Below are 12,174 nucleotides of genomic sequence, written 5' to 3' on the forward strand. Positions count from 1 at the left end.
TCTGTTGGCCAATTCTGGCCGTTTCTGGTCAATTGCTATCTTCAAACGGTCCAGTTGTTGACAGTTGAGATCAGAATTTAGCGTTTGGCCATATGGAAGCAAGTTATAATAAATAATCCCCTTCCAGTCCCACCAAATGCATAGCAGAAACTTCCTAGCCATACTCTGTGTAAAATGTCATGGTTTTTGGGTCATAATTGCGGCCTCTAGAGCGACCAGAAAAACAGACAATAATATAGTTTTTGGCCAATTTCATCCCCTTCTTTGGTCCGAACTGAACCTACATACAAAATTTCTTCACGATTGGTCCATAACTGTGGACCATCGTATTTACAAATTATAGTGATCTTAGAATCCTAACAACTAATTAATAACAATAATTCAATATTGTTTTTATTTATTTGTTGTTTAAAAATCCAAAACCCTTATTGTTTTTTGCGGTTTAAACCATAAATATATTCAGTGGAACATGAACAACGAAGTTAATTAAAATTGCAACAGGCATATAAATTACGGAAAACACACACATGCATACATACAATGACAGTTCTACAAATATGAAATAGTTTACACCACCAGCTGCGCGATATATTTCCAACAACAACAATACAGAAAACAATTCCCTTTCTTTAAAAACAAATTAAAAAACTATACAAAGTTACAATCGAATGGAAAATCGAATAACCAAAGTTATTGGTAAAACGGGCAGGCAGCTCATGGACGAAGACCACACACAAGTGTACATGTGTGTGTTGTATACATGTGTTTGTACAGAAATTTATTATATAATTTTGTTCGTGAGAATTTTTTCATGAATAACTTTTGTGTACATGTTTCATTTCATTGTCGAACCATTTTTTAAAACAATTTTCTTTAATTGCTTTGTATTTTTTGGAATTGAGGTAATTAAACCAAAATTGGCTTGACTCCATTTTAATGGCGCGGTTTTTAAACACACATGCAAAGGAAATAAAGAAGGAAATTGTTACAATTCTTAACAAAGAAAATAAAAAATGATAATTATAGATAGGATTGGATTTGTTGTTCCATATATGACAGCGAAAAAATAACATTTTATAATCAATCAAGATAGAATAACTAAATTGCTACTATAAATGATTTAATGTCGATTGACAGAAATATTTTAAGAGAAAAATTCCCACAAATTATATTATTTTTTCTACACCCTTCCCCAACCTTTCTATAACCTTTTTGTCCTGCGGCCTCTAGAGCCTCAAATGAGGCCTCTAGACCCTCATTTGAGTAGATTTTCTCAATTGTATACATTTTAAATTGTAAAAATGTATTAGTTTCCCTTTTCAAATTGCTCATACTTAAGCAAATTTCAAAAAGTTCATACGGAAATTGCCCCTGTAATTTGATAATTATATGTTCCGTACACATTTTATTCAATCAAGAGCATTTCATACGCCCCCCATTATTTGTCTATACCCAGGTAATTAGCATTCCCTTTGAAGGGATTATCAAGTTATTATAGTCCATCCTATTTGTAAAGTCCCCCCTAAATCTTCCTCCTACCGTTTTCCTTTATCAATTAACTGTATGGTCATTTTCTCCAACAGCAGCAACAACAACACCAATGGGGGGCTGGAAATTGCATTAGTCGAGTAATCAAGTAGGAGCAATTAGAAGCATTTATTTTTGCAAAACGATCCCTTGCACATACTTGAACTTAAAGATATTAGTTACACATACCTTAGTCAAATGTATAGATGCATGTATGTGTGCAGGATGATGGTATAGGCATTGGGTTTTGGTAACCCATCTGTTGTCAACTTAATCCTTGTTAGTTTCTCAGACGGTAACAGGGCTCACTAAGAGGTATGTTCGAGTATATATACAATATTCCCCGCACACACACACACACACATCCACACATGTGTATGTCTTCCTCTATGTTTTCTGTCCCTCGGTATTGATTGTTTTCTTGTCTGGCTTTCATAGATAGCAAAACTTGTGACACAAAACTTTTGTCATTTGTGTTTATTCTTCGGAGGGTGTTAACAGTTAAGTACTTCAGACGAAAAATGGAATAAGTGGGTAGTTAGGCAAATAGGCAGGGTAGGCAGTATGGTAAGGTATTTTCTTCTGCTAGGGATTACTACCTGCCTCAAATACTACTATAAAGAGATACCATATAGGAGATTATACGTATAAACTATTTATAGAGGGAACTACTTTAAAAAATATATATGGATTAGGGTGCCTTCTATATTTTTCTCGTTTAAAGGGCATTAACAATATTTCTTCAAAATATTCTAAATTTTGTAAAAGGTCTTCAAAATATCCTCGCTTGTGTAAAAAATTTAATTTTAAGCGTTCTCAAAATATTTTTATAAATATACGCTTCTAAAATGTCTTAAAAATATGCTTTAAAATCTAAGTTTCAATATGGGGTCCCAAAAATATTTTAAAATATCTACTCTTTTGTAAAGGGTCTTAAAAAATTAAAATATACACGCTTCAGCACTTGTATCTGTGTCTTTTCTTTAAAAAATATTAAAAAAAATATTCGACTTTGTTTAGTCTTTGTAAAAATATTTTTAAAATATCCAGACTTGTATAAGTGGTCTAAAATTTTTTTTAATTGATCCACGTTTGGTGTCAAAAATCGGACGGTGCCGACTATACGATACCCTACAAAACTACCACGGAACTCAAACTTTCTGCGGATTTTTATTCCGAGACTGGGCAATATTTCGTGATAGTTGCACCCTTTTGTCCGATTAGAGGTCAACAACACCTCTTCCTTACACTGACATATTTTCCCAATATTACTAATATTCAGTACAGTCCGTCTAATTACTTGTCCATATTCCCTTCGCCGTGGGTTGTGTTGTGATGTTCGGCTTATCGACTCGAAAAAAAAAACACAAAAAATAAGTTTTCGGTCCACTTCATCCCAAAATTAAGTGAAACCTCATGGAACATTCCAAAGCGATCAGGGCTGTATTTCCGCCCTCCAGTGTGGTAATTGTTTACTACATAATATCTGAATACGTAAGCACCTGTAAATATTTACGTGTAACTCCTACATTCGAGTACATACGACAATGTAATTGGTATCAATTTAAAAGTCAACCACTCCGCTTGGATATACTATCAACTCCTCGAGTCTATGTCCTTCAGTAGTAAATATATACGCCATAGAATACAAAGTTTGTAATTTTTCACACAAAAGTCAGAGTCCATTTGACGCGCACATATTGACCGATCTTTATCAAAACAGGCAACAGACAAATTAAAAAAATCACGTCTTGCCTGTAAAATATTTAAAAATCACATCCCTAGCAAAAATTCTTTTTAAAAATCTGCGCCTTGATAAAGAGTATTAAAATTAGTTTTAATCCATGACTGGGTAAAAAGTCTTAAGAATCCACAACTTAAAAATATTAAAATAGGAAAGCTCTTAAGAAATATGAAAAAATCTGGCTTTCCAATAATTATATTTTACAAATATATGCCTAGGTAAAAGTTTTTAAAACTTATTTTTTAAAACCCCCAAAATTTCAACCTTCCAGTAATTATTGAAAAATCCTCTTTATTCCCTCCAACTTCTATCTTGTGCAGTACAACAACCTAAGGACCAACAACTAAGGAGAACAACAACAACAATTTGTCTAATTGCTTTTGAATGGAATTCCAATAACCTGTCACAATAGAATACATACAGCACTACTTTCTAAGTGGCTTGTGTTTCGTCTGTTTGTCTTTCCACCTACATATACCTAAATGTATATCCAAACACACGATGTATATATATATATAACACCCTCCATCTAAAAAGCTCTTATGATAGATTTAAAGATATTTGCATAGTTAGGCAAATATACCCACACAGACGAAAAATATTCATAGTGGTCTTCTGTGTCTGTTTGTCTGTCTGTCTGTCGGTATAAATTGTTGTATATTGATGGACACTTTATTTTATTTATTCTTCCATTTATCATGGCATAGACAGACAGACCGACCGACAGATATATAGACATACAGACGACATAACGAGCAAATATTTAAAGGTAAATTCCAGATTTCTTTTTTTCCCTGTGCGTCTGTATGTGTTTGCCAATAAAATTCATTCATTTCATCACCTGTCACCACCACCATCACCCAGTATTGCAAATAGTTGGACAGCATGACAAATAAATATCTGGCGATGAAAAGCATTCATTAGAACAATAATCATATGTGTGTACATAGATATGAATTTCAATGAAAATTCTAAATTGATTGTTAGTATTAGAAAATTATAGGCTCTTTGAAAATGTATGTATATAAATTATTATATGATTTTGTGGTTTTATGTATTGTAGCAATTATTGCATATATTAAATTATTTCGAAATGGATATTTAATGAATTATGGTGAATGTATATAAATATGCAGTTATTTGTTGTAACGCCTAAAGGTATACTATGATTTAAATTAAATCAAATAAATGTTTAATTTGAATTGTAAACATTTTTCAAAATAAAGAAAAACATATACATAAATCTATAAATTATTTTTAAAAATTCCTGATTAAAGAGCCTTAAAAATATTTTTAAACCAGTGAGCGAAGCAGTATAGTCGGACGGGGTCGACCATATGATACCCTACACAACTTCCACGAAAACAAAACTTTCTGTGGTTCTATATTCTGAGCATGGGCAATATTTCGCGATATTTGCATCCTCTTGGCCGTCTAGAAGTCGGCCCAGATTCCATTCACCGTTGGTTGCAGGGACGTTCGCAGGGGGCACCCGAAATGATTTTTTTTCACAGAAAATTTATGTTTGCAACAGCGAATTTGTGGCCTATGGATCGACTCGAAAAAACACAAAACTAATTGTTTTCGGTTCACTTCATCCCAATATTATTATCTGATCACCGAAAATTATAGGTATTATCCTTGACCATAACTGGATCCTCATAGAGAATTTCAAAGCGATCAGGGCTATATTTTCGCCCTCTAGTGTGGTAATGGAGCACTAAATAATATCTGAATACGTAAGCACCTGTAAATATTTAAGTGTAACTCCCACATCCGAGTACATGCGACAATATAATTGGTATCAATTTAAAGGTCAACCTCTCCTCTTGGATATACTATCAACTTCTCGGGTCTATGTCCTTCAGGGGTAAATATATATTCTATAGAATACAAATTTCGTAGTTTTTCACACAAAAGTGAGGGTCCATTTGAACCGCTAAATATTGACCAATCTTTATCAAAACAGGCATGCATATTCTTTGGCCCGATCCACGTCTTTATGTAAAATTTCGCGATGTTCGGGCCATAGTTGCGGTCTCTGGTGCGATCCGAAAATCGGACGAAAAATAAAGTTTTTGGTCCATTTCATCCCCTACATATTAACTGATATTTACTAAAAACAATAGGGTCTTCATTGCCCAGAACCCATCCTACATTCAAAATTTCGTGAAGATTGGTCCATAACTGTGGTCTGTATCATGTTTATAAATTATAATGGACAGACGGACGGACGGACGGTCACACATGTCTAGATCGACTAATCTAGTCGAGATATGACGTTCGGTATACTTAAATATGGGTTTAGAACCAATATTTCGCGGCGATACAAACTCTTGGGGCTGCACAAAGCTATAATACCCTGACAACATAGTTGTGGAGGGTATAAAAATCAATACCTCTTATAAGGTGTCTTAAAAATAAAAAGTTTCTTAATTTTTGTATAAATTCTACGGTCTTAAAAAATTATTTTTTAAATTTTAAAGTACCATGCCTGTGTCCATTGGACGGTGACATATTTTCCTTTGGAAGATTAAGTCTTTAAATTATTTAATATCACTCCTACAATTCTCCATTGGCGAGACAACACCCAACAGATGTTTTTGCCTTCAATATCCCAAAAAATATATTTGTTGATTATTACCAGAACGACCACATTTTTTTAATCCATTGGCCATGATTATTAGATTCATATGACGTATTTTATAAAAAAGAACACACATGATATATGGCAATCGGTCGGGATATATGATGAAATTTCAGACATTCATTAACAAAAAATGGGCCACAAACATACAATGTTGTGGTATAAGCGTGGTATTATTTATTTTGTGTACTTGGCAACAAAGAGGAACGTGACTATTCTGATCATTGCTATTTTCTTATATATATTTGTGTGAGCTTCTTTTTTAATTTGTATCACTATTAACCTTATATCAATGAAATTAGTCGTTTCTCATACACCATATGTATGTCTATATTTCATATGATATGTATGCTCCGTTTCTTATTCAATTTTGTTAATCTCGCCAAGTCAATTTATTATTGGTCATTTCAATATTCATAAACTATAATATTGTATAGTGGGGGATTTGAAAACTACAACAAGACAACAACTATGTTGCCCGACATCTGCTATGCTACCACTTAATATTTTTTTATTATAAACATTAGGCATATTGCCAGAAAAATTGTATTTAATAGAGGAAATAATATGGTGTTTGTTTTGTTTATTAGATGGGGGTACAAAATATTTTGTAATTCATAATAATCATTTTCTATCCATCTAATAATTAACTTTTATTTCTTCATCAATATTTTTGCTATTAATATTTCAAAATATTTTGGAGGATTTTTAAAATTTATTATATTTTTGGCGACCCATCTTACAATTACAAAATTAAATTACCTGAAAATAAGATCATGGACTTGTTGGAATGAATTTGGTTTTTATTTCCTCTCGAATTTGTCGCTTTCTAAATTTAAATGGAATGGTGAAAATTGTATTTTCAATTATATTCAATAAAATATTATTTTATTTGCTTAAAATCACATAAAAATGCACTTAGTCTAAGTGCTTTGTAATGGAAATAGAACAACTCTGCATAAAAGATATATAAATGTCAAAGTATTCACAGACACATTAAGAGCTAATAACAAGATGGAACAAAGCAGAAATTTAAAATCGAAAGGTGAAAGACTTCACATTTCATTTCATCCAATAATTTTGACTAATAAGACCTGATATAATTTATATATAATATAAATCATCAACAAGTAAAAAAATTGACAAGTTCGGCCAGCCTAACTTTGTATATCCTTCACCATGAGTGGCACATTTTAAATACCTTAAACCGACCGAAGAAAATGAAACATCAAACTATAGACTCTCAGTTTGAAAATGGGGATAGGTCCTTGAACATATCGATATCTTATAGGGCCTACACCAAAATGAGGACAGCTATTAATAATATTTCGTAGGAAGGTTTAACTCCCAATGGGAACCCAAAATATCATATTAGAGCCAATTCGGTTGAAATCCTTACACAAATACCGTAAAAATGAGTGCTACGCCTTTTTATGGGTGCTAACACCGAAACTTGGGCCAATATTGATAATATTTGGTATAGAGATGTCCGGTTTAACCCTACGGTCAATAACCAAAAAAGTATACGTAGATCAATAACCGTGGTACATTTGTACCCATCCAAAGATAGGTCTGTAACTCATTAAAAAATTGGACTATCGTGAGGTTTTTTGTTTTAAATTAGTCTATGCGGATCTGATCTAGATGAAGGAACTCAAAATTATATATACATTAAAATAATATATGTTTAAATCCATGCTTAAATCATAATCTATCTAAAACAATCATAGTAAATTCGTTATAGATTTCGAATGGGTTAAGCTTTTTTAGTTATTTTTTTATTGACATCTCATTTAGGTGTTCCTAAACCCTTCTGCAAATTTTTGTAGCCCTAGACAACATGGGGTCATCAGGGCGACTCGTGGAAGTCAGAAACTACCCTGGTTTTCCTTTGGTATACATGGACTAAAACAATTATTATTGCCAATTATTCACATTTTATGAGTTTAAAGATTGCGATTGGCACATTTTTAACACTATTTAATACTTTAATACGTTATTTAATGATAGTTTATATATTTACGCCAATTTATGATTGTAATAAATCAGACTAATTCGATTATAGAAAAAGTTTCAGGCCCAGTATGAAGAATAATTGGATAATTACGGACAATAATCATTGTTTTTGTCTCTGTATACCAAAGGAAAACCAGGGTAGTTTCAGACTTCCACGAGTCGCCCTGATGGCCCCATGTTGTCTAGGGCCACAAAAATTTGCAGAAGGTTTGAGGAACACCTAAATGAGATCCCAATAAAAAAATAACTAAAAAAGATTAACCCGTTCGAAAGCTATAACGAATTTACTATGATTGTTTTAGATAGATTATCATTTAAGCATGGATTTAAATATATATTATTTTAATGTATATATCATTTTGAGTTCCTACATCTAGACTAGATCCGCATAGACTAATTAAAACAAAAACCTCACGATAGTCCAATTTTTTAATGAGTTACAGAGCTATCTTTGGATGGGTACAAATGTACCACGGTTATTGATCTACGTAGGTAATAACATTAAAAAATTGTAAAAATTATAAAAATGGAAAATATTTATAATTTTTTTCTTCGATAATGTTTGAAAATACCTCAAGAATGATTCCTCAAAATTTGATCCAAATATCTCCATTATTAAACATTTTACAGCATTTTTATTCAAAAAAAGGTACAAATGTACCCGGTTATTGACCGTAGGGTTAAAAATATATTTTTGGTCATTTTGGTTGACTAAAGGAACTTCTCAAAACACCGAAAATTAAGAGATGTACCAATATTGACCATATTTAAGGGGATCCACCATTCTTGGTTTCAAAAGAAAAATTATGTAGCTTTACGAATCTACACTGATTCAATAATGTCCCTTCAAAATTTCAAGTGAAAATCTCAAGAACTCTTGAAGATATATTCGATTTTTTGTGTCAGCATTAAGTGACGGCAAGAGTGATTCCCAAACTTTAAACGAATTTTTCTCGAAGCAGTGTTTTACGAATGGCGGCACGATAACTCAAGAACTAATAACCCAGTCGGTTCCAAATTTTGACACGTTTCTCTGGGAGTGTATAGCTATCGTATGCACTAGGCCATTTTTTAATTTTTGAGCGAAGTCAATAATCCTAGTTCATACGAGAGCCCGACATGTACTTTTTCTAACACACTTGGAATTTCCGGATTCCGATGTTCCAGTGAGGAGTCTTTAATCACCAAAAACAACAACAACAACAACTAAAATATTTTTCTTCTCTTTTCTTCATTGGGTCCTAAGTGCTGTACGACGGATGGCCCATACATTTTACGTTTCAAAAACGGGGCTAAGTCGATGTGTGAGATACCGTACAATAATAATAATGCACAATGTTTCCCCTTCACTTTTTCATTTTTCAAATCGGTAGGTTCAGACTTTACCGACGTATGTTATTCAAGCGGAACAGTCGCCACATGACCAGTTTTGCCGAAGAAACAGTCTACCCTTTTTGCTCCGACGTGCTTTGTTCCAAAACTGAAATTTCCCCTTTGCTACGATAAAAATGTTCTCCTCGAAATATCGGTGTTAGAACCAAGGTTTTTTTTGGAAAAAATCGTTTCAGACTATTTTAAAACGGTTTATAAATATCGATTCGTACATCCATCTGTCTGACACGATAACCCTCGAAGTGATCAATTTCATCCAAACATTACACATGGTAATATTTATTTTAAAAATGGTACCTCTTCCAACAAACTGTCAAAATAATGAACATTTGTAAATCCAGTGTTAAGCGAATCCTTGTGGTATCTTACCCACACAGCGTCAACATTTCGAAAATTTTTATGATCTTTTTCATCGATCTTGCGTTACCACCTCAGACGTTGGACAGGGTTAATTGATTATTTTCCAAGAGTAAAATATCAGCGCGAAAATGTTAGCGAGTTAATTCCATTCTCCTTGGAAATTTACGCTAAAATATGTTAAACTTTTCAATCCAGTCCAAATATAGGCCTCGTAGATCATAAGCATTATTACTAACATTACATTTTTAAAGCTTCTGTAAACAACACAACACAGGGTCGTACGTCAAACCGTACTGAGGTTGTTTATACTAAAATATGTCAATCTTTCCAATCCAAATATGGTATATCATAAGCAATATTAATAACATTGGCATTTCTAGATTGCGAAAGGATGAGGAACCCTGCAGGACTTATCCCTTTCGTCTCTAGTAACAACATTTTCCCTGCATACAAATATATGCATATTCCCTATGTTTAAAGTTACATTTAAATCGCATAACAAAGAAATTTTAAAGTCATAAATTCCACTTTGTTTTCCATTTTCTTCCTTACATATTTATCCTGTTATTTGGTATAGGGATCACATTATCCTACAATTTTCCAATAGTAGCAATATTCTTTTTTATTTATCATTGGTCGGTTTTCCATACCATCATGTATTCAACCTACCTACTGAGCAAAGTCGTTACGAACGAGTAGGATGTCGATTTTGGACCGCACCAAATACATGTGGATCAATTCATTGTTTACTGTAAATGTTACTTGGTGGCTGTCGTTGTCGTTGCCACCGTCATCCTCCGTTCAAACACTTTCCTTGCGCTGCAGGAATATGCGGGTTATGCAGTTACATGCAGATGCAAAATACAGGAAACCCAAGCGAGAGTCTGGGCATACTTACATAGTGGTAGGATGTTGCCAACAAAACCAAACCAACATCGCACCACAGACAATATAAATTCCACATGAATGCATCCTCCTAGAGGAGAAGTCTACTCTATGAATAATCCCTGTATTTTTTCGTTCTCATGGTGGGCTAGACTTTTATAGTAGTCCTGTGTTTATTTGGTCGGTCTGTCGTAAAAATATGTGTGTGTTTTTTGTTTGTTTGTGCTTTGTTGTATTGGATTGATAGATACAACTTTAAGATTTACTGTGTGGAATTTTAAAAGGCAGGGAGTTCTGGTTTCTGACCCTCTAGTGTACATATGTCATATACGTAGGTTCAGAGAAAGTTTTTTTTTATAGAAAATGAGAATTTTTTCTATAGAAAGTGCCGAATCTAGCTTCATATAACTTTTTTTCTAAAGAATCGTCGCCATGGTTTTTCTATGGGAGAATATAGAATTTCTAAGGAAGTAAACAAATGAATTATTGTGATTTTCTTTAAAACGCAAAAATATATTTTTTGATTTTGAAAATAAATATAATTGAATAAAATGACCTCGGTATTAAGAAAGTAAAATCCAAAATGAAATCTGAGGATTTTTAATTTAAAAAAATTACTGAGTTTGGTTGTTTTTTAATAATTGAACACCAGTTCTACGGAATCTCAGTTCGGATTTTTTTCTATACGAAAAAAATTATACTCAAATCTGAGGATTTTTTTAAACCAAAAAAAAAAAATAATTTCAGCTTCGTTCTATAGAAACAATAAAATATATATAAATAATATGAGGTAACATTTTGTGGTGTTTTTCCATAGAAAAATCTAATCTTAGCTTTGAAGATTTGTTCTATACGAAAAAAATTTAACCATAAATTATTTCCAAAAGAAAAAATCAAAAACCTGTTTTTAGGATTTTCGATATAAATACAAACGAAAAAATCGATCGACATAATTTTTTATACCACAATTTTAATCTCAGTTCTTAAAATTTTTTATACAACAAATTTAAGTTTTTTAGAAAAAAAATCGAATATCAGTTCTGAGAAAATTTTTTCTTTATCAAAAAATTAATTTAAGTTCTGATAATTTTACTTTAAGAAGTAATCGAGGAACAGTTCTGAGAACTTAGTTCTAAGTTCTGAGGGGTTTTTTCTATAAAAAAATGAAGTTAAGTTCAGAGAAAAAATCGAATTCCGAGGCCTTTTTTCTATAGAAAAAAAGATTTTTTATAAAAAAGTCGAATCGCAATTCTGAGATATTTTTTCTATAAAAAAATATCGAACCTCAGTTCTGAGGATTTTTTTATTCAAAAATAATTTAATTTCAGTTTTCTATATTAAAATATTTACCTCCGCGGTGTTTCACATACGAAATTTGAAAAGCCGTTCCTAAGTCTAATTTTCTTATTACATACGATAAAAACCGAACATCAATTCTGAGAATTATTTTCTATAAAAAAAAAAATTTAAACACAGTTCTAAAATCGAACCTCAGTTCTGAGAGTTTTTCTATAGAAAAAAAACGAACCTGATCTCTGAATAATTTTTTCTATTAAAAACGAACCTTCTGAGGAATTTTTCTATAGAAAAAAATAGAACCTTT

This window comes from Musca vetustissima, unplaced genomic scaffold (assembly GCF_032173495.1).
Source record: "Musca vetustissima isolate MV318-11 ecotype Yass unplaced genomic scaffold, APGP_CSIRO_Mvet_v1 utg18919, whole genome shotgun sequence".
NCBI classification, from domain to species: Eukaryota; Metazoa; Arthropoda; class Insecta; order Diptera; family Muscidae; genus Musca; species Musca vetustissima.